At 42.7% G+C, this 15,967-nt stretch overlaps 1 protein-coding gene across 1 annotated transcript in view; it reads left to right on the top strand.

Annotated features, from left to right (window-relative positions):
• NUDCD1 (NudC domain containing 1) overlaps nt 1-15,967 on the top strand; it is a 366,332-nt gene that overhangs the window by 1,147 nt on the left and 349,218 nt on the right. The window lies entirely within an intron of this gene.

Below are 15,967 nucleotides of genomic sequence, written 5' to 3'. Positions count from 1 at the left end.
ATAATCGCAATTTTTTTTTTTCTTTTAACTTACCTCGTTTAGAAGAAAATATACTTACCTTACTTCATCGTTCTCCCCTCGGCGGCCACGGCGATTCGTCACTTCCTGGCATGCAATGATTCCTGGGAGCTGAACGTCATCGCTCCCAGGAATCAATGCGCCTGCACCGGCCCCGACGTCACTTCCGGTGCAGGCGCCGTCATACCTTGCAAAACAGCTTCTGGGCATGCCCAGAAGCTGTGCAGGGATGACGCTGCGGCACCGGAAGTGACGTCGGGGCCGGTGCAGTGCATCGTGGGACCGACAAAGAGGACACAGAAGAGGACTGCGCTGGCTTCAAGCTGCCCACACCTGAGATGGCAGCGCTGGAGAATACATTTTCAAGGTAAGTATTTCTTCTTTCAGGTAAGTGTAACCCGGGACAGATCAGAGGCTAGCCATTGTGGAATGCACTAGCCCTGACTGTCCCGGGGGTATTTTTATTAAAAAAAACGTTCACTGGGTGGAACTCTGCTTTAAGTTGTTGAACTCAGTGCCTTCTGTTCATTATATCAGCCTCCGAACCTGTGTAATTAATATTTGGCCTGGTTTAAAGGGATGATGGGCCAACCCTAGTTGACACGTGCCCGATCCCGCCAGGAAGCCGACACTGCACTCCGCTAATCCAGGCACTGAGACATTTCCCAGTCTGTGCAGCTGTGGATCGGGAAATGTGTCACTACCTGTTATTAGCGGAGTGCAGCGTCGGCTTCCTGGCTGGTTCGGGCCCGTGCCAACTTGAACACGCCCAAGGCCATCTCTACTTGGCAGCTTTTGGGGAGGGAGCGCATACCTGTCAAACCCAGGTTACCTGCTTCTACTTCGGGTAAGATTCCTGCAATCGTCTAGCGATATACATAATTTTTGTCCCATACTCCTCCCCCCTGCTTTCTGGGAGGCACACAGGTCCATTCAGAATGCGCAGTAGGAAACGGGCTGTGAGGCCGCAAGGCTTCACTTCCTGTTTCCCTCAGAGAGGATGCCGGTGTTCTGTCAGATTAGTGAGCGGGAGTGATGTTCTGTCAGCTGCGCATGCGTTCTACCGTCTCCAGGTTTGCTAATCTGACAGAACACCTGCAGTCAGAAGGCGGCAGCGGACATCTTACTACACCCAGCTACGTCTTGAATTTCAGAGCAATTTTAGCAATAAAGTGAGCGTATATAAATAAATAAAGTATAAATAGAAAAACGTTTTGGGACTTTAAGATGAGGCATAGCCACCTTCGGGCTAAATGCCTCCATCCCTGGATCATAAAGAAGCATTGGGGAAGGCTTCAGCCACAGGTGGTGCGGCGTCCTCTACCCCCTCTTAGTGGTGCTCCGTGACGTTGGGAGCCATTCGTGGCCACAGATTATTTGCATATGGCATCCCCTCAGGAGACCTCTATTGATCTTCATCACAATTATTCCTTTTATTGGGACACACCTGCTTCTTCCGGAATGCCCTCTCATGGTTTCCCGCCGGGCCGCTTATTGGTCTTCCTCAGCTCCCGGTTGGACGTTATTTCCCATCGGACCGCTGCCCACAACATTCTATACTTACATGATTTTCATGGCTGTGAGTACATTGGGTGGAGTTGGCTTGGACTGGGATTACATATCCATCCCTGTTATCTATAATAATTTTATTTTAAAAGGGGAATTTTTTACTCTTTGCAGTGACATGGGATGCATCCGCTCCTGAAGAAGTGGAATCTACTCCACGAAACGCGTTGAGCTCATTATGATGCAATCCCTTTTGTATACTTATACGGTTACTTATGTATCTATTTCAGGGTTTCGCATATGCCCGTTTTACAGCCAATGCCTCAACCATTTTAGGCCTTGCCAGCCATATGTGATTTTCTAATCCTGTTGTTTTAACTGTATTATTGTATACCATCACATGTATGTACCTATGCCAACATTGTATATCTGTATGATTGATGACACACATTAAACTGTTTATATCGTTATTTTACTGTGGACCCACCTTTATACCTATATGAGTCCTTTGCATCCCAACCCCTTGTATGCACTTCATTTAAAGTCCCACCTGCTCCCCCCTTCATTTATCCCATGTTTCCCAGCCTTCTGGGATGTTAGGCAACTAGTTCTTTGTTATTATGTTACTATATTATGATTATGTTGTGGAATGTCCACACTTCATTTAGTTGACCATATGTTACAATTTATATCTATTGCCTAGCACACCCCCCTTTCAATTTTTTCCCCCCTTTCCCAAATAAATAAAGTATATTGACATCTGTGATGCTGTTTGGATGTTTAATTTTGAAAGCCTAAAGGTTTAGCGCTGAGCAGTGTGGGGTGTACTAAGATGGCCTCCACCACCTTCCTACTGCTGGCGTCCAGCTTCTTTCAAAATGTAACATCAAAACAGCAACACAGATGTGAATATACTATATTTAATTATATACGCTCACTTTATTGTTAAAATTACTCTGAAATTCAAGATGTAGCTGGGTGTAGTAAGATGTCCGCCGCCTTCTGACTGCAGGTGTTCTGTCAGATTAGCAAACCTGGTAACGGTGAAACGCATGCGCAGCTGATGGAGCATCACTTCGGTTCACTGATCTGAATGGAACGGCTTTGGGTACCAACATCACAGGATCCCTGTACAGATAAGGGTCCTTATATTAAAAATCAGCAGCTACAGTATCCCAAAAGTAAATATTTAGGGGGTTGAGTGGGGGGGGGGGGGGGTTGGGTTGTTTGCTGCACAGAAGAAGTTTTTACCTTCATGCATAAAGGTAAAAAACCTTAAGCCTGTAGGACCACTTTAGGGAAAAAGAGGCACAATGCAGTTTAGAGGTTCAAGCACCCCCCCCCCCTTTCCCAATTAGTACCTATATATTCTGTGATCTCAAAAGTGAGTGGGCTCACTTTTGGGATTTTGGTAACACTTGTATCTGTAAAATCTGATAATAACATCAGTTTTTCCACACTTACTATTTGATTTTACATATTCAAATATTGCTGAAATCCGGTCACTTTTGTGGTCCCATAGTCGGTAGTTCCTGATGAAGGAGGAGTATTTGAACCTCCAAAACGCGTTGGCTCACTTATTCCACTAATTATGCAGATGAGGTCCATTGTGTGAAATGGGTTTTGCATAGAGAAGCTCGAGTCCTCCTTCTCCTCTTCTTGGGTTCTCCCCTGGAGCTCCTGACCCCTCCCTCTTGCCGAGTGCCCCCACAGCAAGCAGCTTGCTATAAGAGCACCTGAGCTGAGTCTCTGCTCTGTGTGTCCATTCAGACACGGAGCCGCGGTTCGGCCACTCCTATTCTATTCTCTCCCCTCACTGACTTTGGCAGCAGCGGGAGCCAATGGTTCCCATTGTTGATCTCAGACAGCCGTGCCTCTCATGCAACATCACTGATGGGGCTCCAGTAAGTAAGAGGGGGGCTGCTGCACAAAGGTTTTTTTTTTTAACTTATTGCATAGAATGAAACAAATGTCTGCCTTTAGAACCTCTTTGTTATACTGTATACTATATATATGGTTTAATAATTACCAACAGAGCTGTGATATTTCCTTCAACAGCGATCTCCCCAATCTGCTTCCAACTTCAACTAGTTCAAATAATCTTTGATGAAGAGGAGATATGATATCAATGTACAAATACCATACTGGTGACCCTAGCATAGGCAAAAAACTTTTCAGAGAAAGGGAATACAAAAGGACTGGTGGCCATTCACTAGAATTAGAAGAGAAGTGGTTTAACCTTAAACGGCGTAAAGGGTTCTTTACTGTCAGAGCGGTAAGGATGTGAAATTCTCTTCCACAAGCAGTGGTATCAGCAGGGAGCATCGATGGTTTAAAAAACTATTAGATGGGCTGGAGAGTGCAAAATCTGGTGCAGTTGTCCATTGTAGACAATCCGCTTCTAACTTCAACTAGTTTGAGTAATCTTTGATGAAGAGGAGATATGATATCAATGTACAAATACCATACTGGTGACCCTAGCATAGGCAGCAAACTTTTCAGAGAAAGGGAATACAAAAGGACTGGCGGCCATTCACTAGAGTTAGAAGAGAAGCGGTTTAACCTTAAACGGCGTAAAGGGTTCTTTACTGTCAGAGCTGTGGGGATGTGGAATTCTCTTCCACAAGCAGTGGTATCAGCCAGGAGCATTGATGGTTTCAAAAAACTATTAGATGGGCACCTTAACAACCACAACATACAGGGGTATACAAGGTACAATTGACATAAACACACACACTCCTCATAGGTTGGACTGGATGGACTGGTGTCTTTTTTTCGGCCTCACTAATTATATAACTATGAAGAGAAAAAAAAAACCTGAAAGCTGATTTGTTTTTATGCAGAGCTGCACCAGATTTTGCACTCTCCAGTATCAGTAATTACACCCATATTTTTGCACTGATCGTAGTTGCAATGATTTGCAGGCTCCAATGCAAAAATGGAATAAGTGCACATTTTTCTATTATTATTGTGAGTATATTAAAGCGGTGTTAAACTCAAAAGCAAACTTTTATTTTTTTTGCAGCTTACCAATTCTTAGATGTAATGGCTGCATTCATTTTCTTTTTTAGGCTTTCTTTCTTCCATCCAGTGATTCAGTCAGCAAGTCGATTTTGTTTTATTTTTACAAGCTGAAGCAGAAAGTATCCATTTACAGGGATGAGACAAACCACTTAACACTAGCAGGGGTGCTTACAAAGCGTATCTTTTATTTATTCATGTATGAGCTGGAGTTTGTCTTCAGTTTGTTAGTGTAATTAAATCCGCTAATACATTTAACACTACCCCAAATTTTCCTCCAGTATTTTTTTTGGATGACATACTGCATTCATCTTACCATCAATTCTGATCAAATGTCCTGTGCCTTTTGTAGCTCACAAATCCCCAAAACATAATCAATTCACCTCCGTGTTTCACAGTAGGAATGGTGTACCTTTCATCATAGGCCTTGTTGACTCCTCTCCAAATGTAGAGTTTATGGTTGTGGCCAAAAAGCTAAATTTTGGTCTCATCACTCCAAATGACTTTGTGCCAGAAGGTTTGAGGCTTGTCTCTGTGCTGTTTGGTGTATTGTAACTGGGATACTTTGTGGCATTTGCGTAGTATTGGCTTTCTTCTGGCGATTCCACCATGCAGCCCATCTTTCTTCAAATGCCTCCTTATTGTGCATCTTGAAACAGCCACACCACATGTTTTCAGAGAGTCCTCTATTTCAACGGATGATTGAACAATATAAATATGTAAACCAATATGGGTAAGTGAAAATAAGTGAGTGTGGATCACTCCAATACCTCAAATATAAAATGGCACTATAAACGTATATATATAGTGCAGAAATAATAATAATAATAAGCAATAAGATAATTGATAATATATAACACTGGTGATGATGGTGACAGTCCATAAAAATGTTGTATCGTGCCGCGAGGCACCACAGGAGCTCAGCAGCGGTAACCTATCTACTAGGAGACCCCTCAGCGGGTACCCACCATTTTTGCTGTGACCCCTCACCGTTTTAGTTGCGAGTTTGCACTAGTTTTTACTATCACGTTTGGAGTTTACCACAGTGTTTTATGGACTTTTTACTGGATGACTTTTAAGATGAAGAGTGTGTATACCATGTGTTCAAGTGAAAAATAAAGGACGTTACTTTTTCACACTATGAGGAGCTCTTTCTTTTCTTGTTTATCCCGAGTGCATATGGGCTCAACACGGAACCGGGTCATCTTACACCAGGAATAACACACAAGCGATTCTTGATTCTTTTTGGCGTACGCCATAAGAATCAACTACATCTGGTAAGTGGGCTACCTTACCTTTGAGCACTGAAGGGTGAAGCAGAGGGCCACAGGAGTCACCACTGAATGCTATTGCACTAAAGAGACTTTCAATGCAGCACTTTTTTGCACTTTAGTCACGTTTTTTATGGACTGTCACCATCATCACCAGTGTTATATATTATCAATTATCTTATTGCTTATTATTATTATTATTTCTGCACTATATATATAAGTTTATAGTGCCATTTTATATTTGAGGTATTGGAGTGATCCACACTCACTTATTTTCACTTACCCATATTGGTTTACATATTTACATTGTTCAATCATCCGTTGTTTTGAGCTGTTCATCCTACTAACACAGGGTAGCGCAGTATTTTTCCCTTTCACTTTTTCCCAGATCACTAATTTTAGTGCACTTGATACCTTGCTGCTTCCCACAGACACCGAATTATATTATATTATATATTTTTTAGCACCTAGGCGCGATTATACACAAATTTCTTTTCAGTCCTCTATTTCACCTGAAGTTATTTGTGGCTTTTTCTTTGCCTCCCGAACAATTTTCCTGGCAGTTGCGGCTGAAATTTTAGTTGGTCTTCCTGACCGTGGTTTGGTTTCAGCAGAATCCCTCATTTTCCACTTCTTGATTAGAGTTTGAACACTGCTGATTGGCATTCTCAATTCCTTGGATATCTTTTTATTTCCCTTTCCTGTTTTATACAGTTTAACTACCTTTTCCCGCAGATCCTTTGACAATTCTTTTGCTTTCCCCATGACTCCGAATCCAGAAACCTCAGTGCAGCACTGAGTGAAAGATGCAAGGGTCTGACAGAAGTCCAGAAACTTAGGCTGGCCATACACTATACAATTTTCTTGTTCAACTTTGCTTTAGATTTACCAAAACCATGTGATATAGGGTCAAACCTAAACACTTGCAATGTGTATGCAATCTGGCAGGCCCTTGCACTACATAGTTTAAGGTAAATCTAAAGGAAATTGAATAAGAAAATTGTATAGTGTATGGCCAGCTTTATTGACCTTCTACACACACACACTAATTACGAGATCACAGGTGAGGATGGTTACCTTTTAATAGCCATTCAAACCCCTTTGGCCCCTTTCACACAGGCGGACGTTCAGATCCGCCTGACCGTTTTTTTGGCGGATCTGAACGGTCCCCCCCATGCATTCCTATGGGAGAATGGATGTCAGCGGAGACATGTCCACTGACACCCGATCCGATCCATCAAATCTGGACGGATGGAAACCCTATTTTCCATCCGTCCAGCGTATCGGATCGGATGGGATCGGATGAGAACGGACCGACGGCCCGTTCCCATCCGATTTCCCCCATAGAGATGCATGGGGAACTGACAGCTGTGTCTCCGCACACAGCGCGGAGACACAGCTGTCCTCCTGCTGCTCAGCGGGGGATCAGCGGCTTGATTCCCCGCTGAGAAAAGCGGAGTCCGTTTGATGGACCCACTGTCTGAAAGGAGCCTTGGTGTCAACTTGTGTGCATTGTTATGCCAAAATCACCAGGGTATGTAAACTTTTGATCAGGGTCATTTGGGTAGTTTCTGTTGTCATTATGATATAAAAAGAGTAAACACAGTTGATTGATAATAAATGGCTTCAGCCAAACACTAACCATGAGTGAAAGAAAAGTTTTTGTTTTTTTTGTGTTTATCATTCATATTCTCTGAAAAATGGCCAAGAAATCATAAATTCTGCCAGGGTATGTAAACTTATGAGCAAAACTGTATACTTAGCTTTCAATTGCTCTGCTCCGTGCCAGCATCTACAGGAAACACCATGTACTGCTGGATATGGTGGAGCGAGTGACAGTGCTGGACCAAAGCTCTGACCACCTCAAAGCACTGATCTCCCCAGCATGACTCCCTTCCTGCCCGTTTACCTGCCCAAGCCCTGGATCCAATTCTTTCTCAAGGCTTTGTGGTGGAGATTACACAGGTACTGGAACCCTCTTCCCTTCCACAGTTGACAGTCTTTAGGCTTTATATTTGTCTTCTCGGACCCTATTACTGTGTTCTTGGAGAAAGGCCTTGCAAACACTACCAGGCTTTTTCTAGCACTTTTTGTTTACAAGTTGAACCACTTCCCGACCACCCGCCGTAGGTCTACGTTGGTCGCACACAGGCAGCTAGGGGGCGAGCGCGCGCCGCCGGTGGCACGTTCCCGCCCCCACTCGGCAGCGGGCAAGCCGATACACGGGTGAGGTGGCTCCGATTGCGGCCAGACACCCGTGATCGCTCCCCGCTGAGAGAGAACAACAGTCAGCAGTGTAAACACATCTGACTGTTCTTCTCCCTGGAATGATCATAGAGCCCCTGTGATCCTTCTATATAGGATAACCGGTCTCTATGGTCATTTCACAAGCCACGCCCCCACAGAATCACTCCCCTAGGCTCACATTTAACCCCTTGTGCACCCACAATGTTAACCCCTTCCCTGCCAGTGTCACTATTACAGTAACAGTGCATATTTTTAGCACTGATTACTGTAGTAATGTCACTGGTCCTCTCAAAAGTGTCAATGAGTCTAAAAATTGCAGATCGCCGCCATTACTTGTAAAAAAAAAAAAAAAAAAAAAAAACCTAAAAATGACTTAAATCTTTTCCATAGTTAGTAGACGCAATAACTTTTGCGCAAACCAATCAAAATACGCGATTTTACCAAAAATATGTAGTAGAAAACAAATTGGCCTAAAATGTTAAATTTTGATATTTATTATTATTATTATTATTATTATTATTATTATTTTTTTTTTTTGTTTTTTTGAGAATGTTATATAGCACAGTGGTCCTCAACTCTGGTCCTCAGGGCCCACTAACAGGCCAGATTTTCAGTATTACCTTGGGGAGATGCAGACTAGAGTACTGCAATCACTGAGCAGCAAATTATATCACCTTGGATGTATTTCAGTTACCTTGCAAACCTGGCCTGTTAGTGGGCCCTGAGGACCAGGGTTGAGGACCACTGATATAGCAGAATGTGAAAAATATTGTGTTTTTTTTTTTTTTTCAGAATTGTCGCTCTTTTTTTGTTTTATAGTGCAAAAAAAAAAAAAAAAAAAAAAACGCAGAGGTGAACAAATACCACCAAAAGAAAGCTCTATTAGTGTCCGTTAAAGTAGCGCAGTGCCGAATCGCAAAATATGGCCTGGTCATTAAGGGGGAAAATCTTCCGGTCCAGAAGTGGTTAAATCCATATTTTGCGCTACAAAATGAACCCTCCAAACATTATACATTTTTTTTTTTTTGGCAGAGACTCTAGGAAATAAAACGGCGATCTTGCAATTTTTTATATTACTATTTGCGCAGAGGTTTTGCAAATGCAATTTTTTGGGGAAAAATACACTTCAATGAATTAACAAAATGCAATATGTACCCTTTTTTGTAGAATGTAAAAGACGTTACGCCAAGTAAATAGATACACACTTTCATGGAATAACAGCAAATTACTGTATTGCATAGGCAACCCTTTAAATGCCTTTACAGGTTACCAGTTTAGAGTTTCAGAGGAGGTCTAGTGCTAGAATTATCGCTCTCGCTCGAACATTTGCGGTGATATCTCACATGTGTGGTGCGAACACCGTTTACTTACATATGTGGTCGCTTCTACACGCGAGCACAGAGGAATGAGGGGCGCTATTTATTTATTTTTACACTATCCCTTTTATTTTTACACTATCCCTTTTTAATTGTTATTTTTTTCATCACTTTTTATTCCTATTACAAGGAATATAAACCTCCCTTGTAATAGGAATAAGGATGACAGGTCCTCTTTATTGAGAGATCTGGGGTCAAAAAGAACCCAAATCTGTCCTTTTTTACCTTTTTTTTTAAAAGCAGAGGATCAAAAAAAAAAAAAAAAGGTTAACTTCCTGGACCGGAAGTGACGTCATAATGTTGCTCTGGTCCTCCAAGGCCATAGAGGCAATCAAAGAGGATCTTCTCTTTGATTGCCTCTGGGACCACCTTGCCACACCGTCGGATCGTTTCTTGGGTGAGCCTGCAGAAATGATAAGCCCAAGAAACACCAGCAAGGGGCGGAATGCTTATATGAGAAAGCCAGCCACCGGCTGCAAAAATACAGGAGGTTGATCTCTTCAGCCATAATCCCAGTAAACCACTTCAGAACGGCAACGTATATTATTATACAGGTTTTATATAGCGCCAACAGTTTGTGTAGCACTTTACAATGTTAGGGCTGGCAGTACCTACAGTATCTTACAAAAGTGAGTACACCCCTTACATTTGTGTAAATATTTTATTATCTCATCATGTGAAAACACTGAAGAAATAACACTTTGCTACAATGTAAAGTAGTGAGTGTACAGCTTGTATAACTGTAAATTTGCTGTCCCCTCAAAATAATTCAACACACAGCCATTAATGTCTAAACTGCTGGCAACAAAAGTGAGTACACCCCTAAGTGTAAATGTCCAAATTGGGCCCAGTGTGTCAATATTTTGTGTGGCCACCATTATTTTCCAGCCCTGCCTTAACCCTCTTGGGCATGGAGTTCACCAGAGCTTCACAGGTTGCCACTGAAGTCCTCTTCCACTCCTCCATGATGACATCAAGGAGCTGGTAGATGTTAGAAACCTTGCGCTCCTCCACCTTCCGTTTGAGGACGCCCCACAGAGGCTCTATATGGTTTAGGTCTGGAGACATGCTTTGCCTTGCATCACCTTTACCCTCAGGTTCTTTAGGGGTGGGAGATCACTGGTATACAGGTGTACCAATAGGATTAGAGGCAGCTCATGAAAGTTCTCCTGGAAGCACAGACATGAAAGTGGGGGGTGTCATGGCGCTCTTCTAATATCCCAAGGCGGTACAAGGAAAGCAAGAGAAATGGGGTGGGAGAGGTAAAGGGAGGGGGTGGGAGATCACTGGTATACAGGAGCTGGCGCCGCTCTCTCCTTTCTTGCATCTCTCAGGGCTTCTCCACGCTTCAGCCGGCTGCCGCGGACTATAGCTTCCCTACAGTAAACTTGTACTATACTAAGCTGGCGCCGCTCTCTCCTTTCTTGCATGACACTCCCACCACCATGCTTGACTGTAGGCAAGACACACTTGTCTTTGTACTCCTCACCTGGTTGCTGCCACACACGCTTGACACCATCTGAACCAAATAAGTTTATCTTGGTCTCATCAGACCACAGGACATGGTTCCAGTAAATTATGTCCTTAGTTTGCTTGTCTTCAGCAAACTGTTTGCAGGCTTTCTTGTGCATCATCTTTGGAAGAGGCTTCCTTCTGGGATGACAGCCATGCAGACCACTTTGATGCAGTGTGTGGTGTATGGTCTGAGCACTGACAGGCCGACCCCCCCACCCCTTCAACCTCTGCAGCAATGCTGGCTGCACTCGTATGTCTATTTCCCAAAGACAAACTCTGCATATGACGCTGAGCACGTGCTCTCAACTTCTTTGGTTGTCCATGGCGAGGCCTGTTCTGAGTGGAAAATGTCCTGTTAAACGGTAACCGCTGTATGGTCTTGGCCACCGTGCTGCAGCTCAGTTTCAGGGTCTTGGCATTCTTCTTATAGCCTATCCCATCTTTATGTAGAGCAACAATTCTTTTTTCAGATCCTCAGAGAGTTCTTTGCCATGAGGTGCCATGTTGAACTTCCAGTGACCAGTATGAGAGAGTGAGAGCGATAACACCAAATTTAAGACACCTGCATCCCAATTCACACCTGAGATCTTGTAACACTAATGAGTCACATGACACCGGGGAGGTAAAATGGCTAATTGGGGCCAATTTGGATATTTTCACTTAGGGGTGTACTTACTTTTGTTGCCAGTGGTTTAGACATTAATGGCTGTGTGTTGAGTTATTTTGAGGGGACAGAAAATGTACACTGTTATACAAGCTGTACACTCACTACTTTACATTGTAGCAAAGTGTCATTTCTTCAGTGCTGTCACATGAAAAGATATAATAAAATATTTACAAAAATGTGAGGGGTGTACTCACTTTTGTGAAATACTGTGTGTGTGTGTGTGTGTGTATGTGTGTGTGTGTGTGTGTGTATATACACAAAGTATTGTGGTCTCAAAGTGGTTAATATGCATTTTGTTCCCTGAGCAATAATACCATTGTACTGGATGCTTTGCATACAGTTTGAAACTTCCCATACACCTCTTCTTCTATTTGGGGGGTACCTGGTCTGCCTCCGGTAGTCCATCATTCTGTAGGAAAAGGCCCCCGACACACCCTGGCCACTCTCTGCAGCTTGCACACAGTCAGGCACCCGGCACCTGATACCTGCAAGTTATACCAGCACAGTGATAAGACCTTTACCAGAAGTGAGGGGTTTGCTTTATTAAATGTATAAATTGTCTCCAGACGCTTTACACAGTGACTGTTCCTATTTATTCCCAGGAGGTGGCAGTAAAGACCAAGAAATCTTCTCAGATGTGATCATTGCTTCTGCTGGGAGCAGTGAAAAGTGCTGCATTATTCATAAATACTCTAGAAGTAGGATTTTCAGTAGGAAGCACTTGAGGTAACTTAACTGAGCTTTTGGGGAAAGTTGGAAAGAAATCAAACTTTTTAAATGCTGCTTCTGCTACAAAGGTCACAATGTAGACAAATCTATGCTGAAAACTTTTTTTTTTTCCCCAAGTAAAATTTTGGTTGCTTCAGCTCCGATCTATAAAGCTGAACTCCAGGCAAACCGTAATATACATAGATAAAATACCTACATGAAAGTCGGTTTAGAATGTTAATGTGTCTGTTCATCCAGTCCTGAAATGTACACAGCTCTGCTAAATAGCACATTCCTGTCTTGCAGGGCAAGAGACCCGATTTTTTTTTTTTTTTTTTTTTTTTTTTTTTCCATCTGCTGTTGAGTAACACTCACTTGTCTTTTCCCCCCTCCCTCAACCTTTTTACTGGACAGTGAAAGGAGAAGCAGCAGACTGATGAGCTCATCTCTCTGTCAGTCTGCTTTTCTCTCCTGTCAGCATATCTCTTATTAGCCTCTGTAGAACAACTGACCAGTTCCTTGTCCTGTTTCTCCCTCCCCCAGTTTGAGCCCTGCTGTACAGTGATTGCAAGAGGCTATTAAACCAAGTAATTATGGGGTACCTACGCTGCTTGCGTTTGAAAAATACATTTTAATTATGTCTTAACCACCTCAATACTGGGCACTTTCACCCCTTTCCTTCTCAGACCAATTTTCAGCTTTTACAGTGCTCTCGGTCTTTGACTGACAATTACTCAGTTATGCTACACTGTACCTAAATTACATTTTTATCTTTTTTTCACACAAATGAAGCTTTCTTTTGGTGGTATTTAATCACTGCTAGGTTTTTTATTTCTTACAAAAAAAAGGACAGAACATTTTGGGAAAAAAATAAAAGTTTTGAATGACAATTACTCAGTCACGCTACACTGTAACCAAATGAAATTTTTATAATTTGTTAACATAAATAGAGCTTTCTTTTGAAGGTATTTATTCACCATTTTTTTTTTTTTTGCGATATAAGCGAAAAAAGAGCATCAATTTTGAAAAAAAAAAACCCAGTATTTTCTAATTTTGTTTTCAAAAGAAATCCAATAAAATCACATTTGGTCATTAATTTAGGCCAGAATGTATTCTGCTACATGTCTTTGGTAAAAAAAATAAAAAATCCTGATAAGTGGATTGTAATAGGTTTGTGTGAAAAGTATAGAGCCTACAAGCTAAGTATAATTGAAAATTGATCAATCCTGATGTACTGATTACCTATCTCATTTATTGAGAACAAATACCCCCCTTATTACCCATTTTATGTAAAGATGACAGTCCAAGGTATTTAGTAAGAGGCATAGTGAGTTTTTAAAGTTGCAATTTTTTGCCCACGATTGTTTGGCTAATGAAGATTTTTTTTCCCCACAAAATGGTCATATTAACAAGTTATTTCTTACACATGGCATAGATAAACTTGCAATTACACCCCAAAATATATTCTGCTACTACTCCTGAGTCTGGCAATGCCACATGTGAGACTTTTCTACAGCCTGGCCACATACAGAGGCCTAACATCCAAGTAGCACCGTCAGGCGTTCTAAAGGCATAAATTACACATCTAATTTCCTGAGTACCTATAGACAGATGGGGCAGGTGATCATGGGCAGGTGATCATGGGCAGATGGGGCAGGTGATCATGGACAGATGGGGCAGGTGATCATGGGCAGATGGGGCAGATGTTTAATGCAATCATTTTTTACTGGGACAGATGTGTGACAGGTGTTTTCACTGTGTTGGGGACACTAGCTGGGTGATCAGTGGGGAAAAAGCAGTAAAGCAACTCAATACTCACTGATCCCTTGCTGGCTGCACAGATCCACTCTCCTCCTCACTGTGTGAGGAGAAGCAGAGCTGATCGCTGTTATGACTGTATTGACATTACATGACGGCTGTGATTGGACACAGCCGTCATGTGATTAGGAGGGCCAATCATAGGGGCCGGAGGACACAGGCACACCAAGATCGCACAGGTGTGCCATCTCCCTCCTTCTGAAGGACGTTCACTCAGGAGGAAGCTCCCACCAGGCCGTTTATATGCATTGGCCGGTTGGGAGGAGGTTAAAGAAGAGCTCTGGTCAGTAAAAAAAAAAATAGTCAGCAGCTACAGATACTTTAAATTTGCAGATACTTAGTAGCCCAGGGATCCAGTGCTGATATCACCTGAGCCTGTTCTTCGCTGATCTTTGGGTCTCTGACACCACCATCTTGCTTGTGGAAAGCCAGCTGTGACTTCCTAGTGTTTCACAGCTGACTTCCCACTGTTCAGGTGCAAGACACTGCACTTTGTGAACGGTCCTACAGCCTCCTGGGACCTATGAGTTGTCCAAGAAGGTTACGGGTGTGTGGGGGGGGGGGGGGGAGTGAACTTCCACTCAGCTGCCTTGGTGAGCTGAGTGGAAGTGTGAGCGGGCACTTGCCAGAAAAAGTTCAATACATGCAGAAGAGGATTGGCGAGGAGGAGGATGAGCAGATTTTCCTTTCTTAGGTGAAGTTCTGCTTTAATGGATACAGAGCTGTATTAATGTTACTTTTATATTTGCCTGGAGTTCAGCTTACAGAGCTGAGCTACATTTGTACATTGCTCTGCCGTCATGGAACAAAGTGCAAGTCCATGCTTCCTCAGTCTAGTTACAGCGCCTTGCGAAAGTATTCGGCCCCCTTGAACTTTGCGACCTTTTGCCACATTTCAGGCTTCAAACATAAAGATATAAAACTGTATTTTTTGTGAAGAATCAACAACAAGTGGGACACAATCATGAAGTGGAACGAAATTTATTGGATATTTCAAACTTTGTTAACAAAAAAAAACTGTAAAATTGGGCGTGAAAAATAATTCAGCCCCTTTACTTTTAGTGCAGCCAACTCTCTCCAGATGTTCAGTGAGGATCTCTGAATGTATCCAATGTTGACCTAAATGACTAATGATGATAAATAGAATCCACCTGTGTGTAATCAAGTCTCCGTATAAATGCACCTGCACTGTGATAGTCTCAGAGGTCCGTTTTAAAGTGCAGAGAGCATCATGAAGAACAAGGAACACACCAGGCAGGTCCGAGATACTGTTGTGGAGAAGTTTAAAGCCGGATTTGGATACGAAAAGATTTCCCAAGCTTTAAACATCCCAAGGAGCACTGTGCAAGCGATAATATTGAAATGGAAGGAGTATCAGACCACTGCAAATCTACGAAAACCTGGCCGTCCCTCTAAACTTTCAGCTCATACAAGAAGACTGATCAGAGATGCAGCCAAGATGCCCATGATCACTCTGGATGAACTGTAGAGATCTACAGCTGAGGTGGGAGACTCTGTCCATAGGACAACAATCAGTCGTATTCTGCACAAATCTGGCCTTTATGGAAGAGTGGCAAGAAGAAATCCATTTCTTAAAGATATCCATAAAAAGTGTCGTTTAAAGTTTGCCACAAGCCACCTGGGAGACACACCAAACATGTGGAAGAAGGTGCTCTGGTCAGATGAAACCAAAATCGAACTTTTTGGCAACAATGCAAAATGCTATGTTTGGCGTAAAAGCAACACAGCTCATCGCCCTGAACACACCATCCCCACTGTCAAACATGGTGGTGGCAGCATCATGGTTTGGGCCCGCTTTT

Source organism: Pelophylax lessonae, assembly GCF_965119305.1.
Source record: "Pelophylax lessonae genome assembly, chromosome: 5".
Taxonomy (NCBI): Eukaryota; Metazoa; Chordata; class Amphibia; order Anura; family Ranidae; genus Pelophylax; species Pelophylax lessonae.
The sequence above is the reverse complement of the archived record's forward strand: the minus strand, read 5'-3'. Positions and strand labels throughout refer to the sequence as shown.